The sequence below is a fragment of the Panthera pardus genome, unplaced genomic scaffold, assembly GCF_024362965.1.
Source record: "Panthera pardus isolate Hobbes unplaced genomic scaffold, ASM2436296v1 HiC_scaffold_8, whole genome shotgun sequence".
NCBI lineage: Eukaryota > Metazoa > Chordata > Mammalia > Carnivora > Felidae > Panthera > Panthera pardus.
Window position 1 is genome coordinate 26,972,431 of NW_026527013.1, and position 6,415 is coordinate 26,978,845.

The 6,415-nt window shown below is 35.0% G+C and overlaps 1 long non-coding RNA gene across 1 annotated transcript in view; it reads left to right on the top strand.

Moving 5' to 3' along the window:
• LOC109279077 (uncharacterized) overlaps positions 1–3,266 on the top strand; it is a 58,847-nt gene extending 55,581 nt beyond the window's left edge. Inside the window, exons 3-5 of the long non-coding RNA XR_002086007.2 lie at positions 394–473; positions 2,394–2,546; positions 3,191–3,266. This is a non-coding gene — a long non-coding RNA (uncharacterized LOC109279077). The remainder of the gene's footprint in view (positions 1–393; positions 474–2,393; positions 2,547–3,190) is intronic.
• The last annotated feature ends 3,149 nt before the right edge of the window (positions 3,267–6,415 follow it).

A 6,415-nucleotide genomic window follows, 5' to 3' on the forward strand; every position in this document is an offset into this window, starting at 1 on the left:
AGAAAAAAATGTAGATGACATGTTAGGTGGTGGGTAACTAATTGTGCTTTCAGCATCGGAGCAAAAAAAAGGCATGACCAGAATTCTAAAAAGCATGCCTTTGCATTTTTGTTTAAAACTTATAATGGCTTAATAAACATAAAATACTCTCCAAATGTGATTCAATTCAAGGACATCTTTATTTTACACACCTAAATGAGATAATATATGTTAAGTGCCCAGCCCAGGGACTGGCATATAGTATTTATAGAATAATGTTCTTCCTTTTCCTTCCCCTAAAGAAGGTGCCTCTGCAGTTATTTAATTGCAAATTTTACTAAAAGCACCTTTCTTTTCTTTTAGTAGCATTATGCTCCTTTCTGAAATTATATGTGTAATACATGCTTATTGCAGATAACTTGGAAAACACAGAAAACAACAACAAAAAGGTCATCTGTGATCATGCCCTAGAGAGAACTACTTTTGATATTAAGGTATATTTTATTTTAATACACTTTTTCTAGAATATTCATTTGGAATTCATAACCTTGGCTTTAAACAGCTTGTTTCATAGAGTACATGATAAGGAGATTTAGCCAGCTAGGGTCTATGTTGTTATTTTTGAAGAACAGAACAGATCCTAATTGCCAAATTGCCAAGCTGTGCAGATATTTTTCACTTGTTCAAATCTTTTAAAAATAAACCTCATTTTAAGAAATAGGTTTAGATTTACAGAAAAATGGCAAAGATATTACAGAGCGTTCCCATGTACCCTGAGCCCAGTTTCCCCTATTATTAACATCTTGCAGAAGTGTGGTATGTGTGTTACAATTAATGAACTAATGTTGAATGCTATTAATAACTAAAGCTCAGACTTTATTCAGATTCCCTTAGTTTTTACCTAATGTCCTTTCTCAGTTTGAGAATCTCATCTAGAATACTACATTGCATTTAGTTGTCATGTCTCCTTAAGTTCCTCTGGACTGGGAAAGTTTCTTAGATTTTCCTTGTTTTTAATGACCTTGAGAGTTTTAATGAGTACTGGTCATATATTATTTGGAATGCTGCATGGGATATTTGTTTATTCTCTCATATGTATGTATATATGTATGTATACATGACTTACATATGTATTTATCATTTATCTAAGTCAGTATGGACTCATGGATATTTGGTTTATACTTTGGGCTATAATCCAATACTTCCTTATTTTGTTGCTCAAATTATTATAGCTTTGGCCATTGTGATCTCTTGCAATTGACTACTGTGTTTTTTTGACATACACTTTTTATTGGAGTCCTTTTTTTTTTTTTTTTTTTTTTTTGTTTGTTTGAGTACTTTCTTACATTTTGGCACTAATAAGATGCCCTAGATTCATTTTGGAAATTTCCTGTCCCTGTCCCAATCTGTCTATAATTAAAATTAAAATCAGTAGGGTCTAGAATCAGATGACCTTATTTCAAATCCTGGCTTAGCCATTTGCCAGCTATGTGATCTAGAACTGTTTTACCTTTTGGGAGATGAGCAGGGCCCACTTTCCTCATCTATCTGAACTTTTTTAGGGCAGGGATGTTTTTTGTCTTTTTTTTCCTTTGCTGATACTTAGTACCTATACTTGTGTCTGGGATATAGTGGTATTCAATAAAGAAATATTTGTTGAGTGAATATAAATTCAGGTAAGCAAGAAATATAAATGGCTTTGTTTTCCTATTTTGTTCTGAAATGTATATTTAATTTATTATTTTCAATATAATTTCATTATTATCAAAGTAATATATGCTTAACGATGAAATGGTACCTCAAGATTTTTTAAAAATGTTTATTTATTTATTTTGAGAGAGAGAGAGCATGAGTGGGGGACAGAAGCAGAGAGAGAGGGGAGAGAGAGGATCCCAAGCTGGCTCCACGCCATCAGTGCGGGAATCCTAGGCAGGGCTTGATCCCAGGAACCATGAGATCGTGACCTGAGCTGAAATCAAGAGTTGGCCACTTAACTGACTGAGCCACCTAGACTGTTCAAGATTTTAAACAAAATAATCATCTTCTAACTCATTCCCTGAGGCAACTACTTTTTAGTTTCCTTAGCTGATTGTTTTGATACCTGTCTCCTTATGTCTAAATTTTATTTTATTTTATTTGTTTTTTGTTTGTTTGTTTATTTTAGAGAGAGAGAGCATGCCCGTGCAAGGGAGAGGGGCAGAGGGAGAGAAAGAATCTCAAGTAGGCTCCATGCTCAGCCCAGAGCCTGATGCCAGGCTCAACCCCACAAACCCGGGAACATGACCTAAGCCAAAAGCAGGAGTCGGGCACTCAACTGACTGAGCTACTCAGACACTCCTACTTATGTCTAAATAACATGTTTTTATTGTTGCTTCTTGATTTATAAATTTTATGCATTGTCTATTCACTTCCAGCTGGGGAGGATGAGGATCTAGCACCACACACTATCTTCTTGTCTTCCCATTCTGCTTTCAACATAAACCAGAGACCATTAGGAACACAGATGAAAGCAAGTTAAATTTATTATTTTCTGCAACAAAGAAGACCCTACATCATGGAGAGCAAAGGTGAGTTTCAAAGGGAGTCTTAAGGGGTGTTACAAAATTTGCGGTGGTCTTAGCAGGGATTGGTCAGACTTTGTAAATTAAGGGGCAGGTGGAACATTAGTGGTTTTAGAAAACATGAGACTATGTGGAGTTACCCTTGCCTCAGTTTATTTGTGGCCTTATGTGTAGGAGTCTGAATAAACTGGTGCTAATTGTGAGAGTCTATAAAGAATATCATAGTTTGGTTTGGTACAGTTCTGTGAATCAGTGCACATTTTATAAAATATAATTTATGAGTTAATTCTCAATTTCTGTCTAACATCCTAGTTTCCAGAAGAGTTGCTTTTCAATTTATCACTCTCAATAGAGTTATATCAAAACTGTGGTCAAATTAATATTTGGTGCTTACATTTCTACAACTTTTTTGGAAGTGGAGCCACATAGTATACTTTTTTTCCTTTCCCTTTTCTCACTTTACTCTCTTATATGTAGACATTTACAGGTCAGGCATTATTAGTGGAGCAGGCTCAAAATAGGTCTTACAACCTGGTCTGTAAACTTGCAGAAGTACCTGCTCTCTGTTTTTTAATTTGTTTCACACTGTGTGAAAGTTTGAATGAAATAAATCCAGCAATATTCCTGAAATTGCATACTTTTCCCTTTAGACAATATCAAACAGTCAGAAGTCCTGCTAGGCTAATAGCTGGTCATGTGATCAATTTTGGAATCAATATAACAGGTATCTTTATTTTTATTGGTTGCTAGTCTTATTATTTAGTTGCAAGTGTTCCTTTTATATTCTTGATACAGGAGTTTTGTCAGGTATTTGGATATTTTCTTATTTTTTATTTTGAATATTTTCTCTTAGTTTGTGGCTATCAATTTCATTTTTTTAATGTTTACTTTTGAGAGAGAGACACAGCGTGAGCAGGGGAGAGGCAGGGAGAGAGGGAGACACAGAATCTGAAGCAGGCTCAAGGCTCTGAGCTCTCAGCACAGAGCCCGACACAGGGCTCGAACTCAGGAGCTGTGAGATCATGACCTGAACTGAAGTCAGACACTTAACTGACTGAGCCACCCAAGCACCCTCGTTTCATTTTTTTAATTTGCTTTCCAAATCTTTTTTAAAATTTTAGTCCAGTATAGTTAACATACAGTGTTACATTAGTTTCAGGTATACAATATAGTGGTCCAACAATTCCATACATTACTCAGTGCTCATCCTAAGTGTGCTCTTCATCCCCTTCACCTATTTCACCCATCCCTCCACCCACCTCCCCTCTGGTAACCATCCGTTTGTTCTCTGTAGTTAACAATGTGGATGGAGCTTGAGAGTGTTATGCTAAGTGAAATAAGTCAGAGAAAGACCAATACTATATAATTTCACTCATATGTGGAATTTAAGACACAAAACAAACAATCGTAGGGGAAAAAAAGAGAGGAAAACCAAGAAACAGACTTTTAACTACAGGGAACAAATTGATGATACACACACACACACACACACACACACACACACACATACACACACACACACATACACACATCTTCTATATCCATTCATCTATTGATGATACTTGGGCTGCTTCCATAATTTGGCTATGGTAAGTAATGCTGCAGTAAACATAGAGGTGCAAATATCTTTTCTAATTAATGTTTTATATTCTTTGGGTAAATACCCAGTAGTAGTGGAATTTCTGGATCATATGGTAGTTCTATTTTTAATTTTTTGGAAAACTTCATGCTATTTTCTACAGTAGCTGCGTCAGTTTGCATTCCCACCAACAGTGCAAGAATGATCCTTTTTATCCATATCCTTGCCAACACTTGTTTCTTATGCTTTTTATTTTAGCCATTCTGACAGGTATGAGGCATCTCATTGTGGTTTTGATTTTTGCAATTCCCTGATGATGAGTCATGTTGAGCATCCGTTAATGTGTCTTTTGGCCATCTGTATGTGTTCTTTGGAGAAAGTCTCTTCATGTCTTCTGCCCATGTTTTAATTGGATAATTTTATTTTTTTGGTGTTGAGTTGTATAAGTTCTTTATATATTATAGATACCCTTTATCAGATATGTCATTTGCATATATCTTCTCCCATTCATTAGGTTATCTTTTAGCTTTGTTGATTATTTCCTTCAATGTGCAACAGATTTTTTTTTTTTTTGATGTAGTGTCAATAGTTTGTTTTTATTTTGTTTCCATTGCCTCAGGAGACATATCTAGAAAAATGTTGCTATGGCTGATGTCACATAAATTATTGCCGTGCTCTTTTCTGGGATTTTAATGGTTTCAGTTCCTACATTTAGGTCCTAAATCAATTTTGAGTTTATTTTTGTGTGTGGTGTAACAAAGTGGTCCAGTTTGTTTCTTCCTCTCTCCCTCCCACCGCCTTCTCATTCTTTCTTTTTCTCTTTCTTTCTTTCTTTCTAAATATCTTTCTTTCTTTCTCTTTCCTCCCTCCCTCCCTTCCTCTCTTTCCATCTCTTTTTCTTCCTTCCTTTCTCTTTCTCTCTCTCTTTCTCCCTTTCTTTCTTTCTTTCTTTCTTTCTTTTGTTCTTTATTTGTCTCTTTGTTTCTTTGTTTCTTTCTTTGCTTCTTTGTTTCTTTCTTTCTTTGTTTCTTTCTTTCTTTCTTTCTTTCTTTCTTTCTTTCTTTCTTTCTTTCTTTCTTTCTGTAGCTGTCCAGTTTTCCCAACACTATTTGTTGAAGAGACTGTCTTTTTCCCATTGCATATTTTTACCTCCTTTTATGAAGATTAATTGACCAAATAATTGTGGGTTTGTTTCTGGGCTCCCTATTCTATTCCATTGATCTACGTGTTTGTTCTTGTGCCAGTACAGTGTTGTTTTGATTACTACAGCTTTGTAGCATACCTTGAAATCTGGGATTATGATATTTCCAGTTTTGTTTTTCAAGATTGCTTTGGCTGTTTGAGGTCTTTTGTTGTTCCATGCAAATTTTAAGATTGTTTATTCTAGTTCTGGGGAAAATGCTGTTGGTACTTTGATAGGGATTGCATTAATTTAGCAGATTGCTTGAGTAGTATAGACACTTCATGAACATTTGTTCTTCTACTTCATGAACATAGAGTATTTGTCCATTTGTTTGTGTTTTCTTCAGTTTCTTTCAACAATATTTTATAGTTTCAGAGTTTAGGTCTTTCACCTCCTTGGTTAAGTACATTCCTAGGTATTTTATTACTTTTGGTGCAGTTGTAAATGGGATTGTTTTCTTAATTTCCTTCTGCTGCTTCATTATTGGTATATAGAAATACAATTAATTTCTGGGGCTGCCTGGGTGGCTCGGTTGCTTAAGCATCTGATTTCAGCTCAAGTCATGATCTCAAGATTCGTGAGTTCAAGCCCTGCACTGGGGTCTGCACTGACAGTGTGGAGCCTGCCTGGGATTGTCTCTTTTTCCTTCTCCCTCTGCCCCTCCCCTCCCTCTCTGTCAAAATAAATATATAAACTTAAAAGAAAAGAAATACAATGGATTTCTGCATATTAATTTTGTATCCTGTGACCTTACTGAATTCATTTATCAATACTAATAGTTTTTGGGTGGAGTCTTTAGGGTTTTCTATATATAGTATCATGTCATCTCCAAATAGTGAAAGTTTTACTTCTTTTTACCAATTTGGATGCCTTCTAAACCTAGATTTGTTGAGGCTTCTTTTTTTTTTTTATCATGAATGGATGTTGTACTTTGTCAAATGATTTTTCTGCATCTATTGGAATGATCATATAGTTCTTACCCTTTCTCTTACTGATGTGATTTATCATGATTGATTTATAAATATTGAGCTACTCTTGCATCCTGGAAATAAATCTCACTCAATCGTAAATGATTTTTTTAATGTATTGTTGGATTCAATTTGCTAATATTTT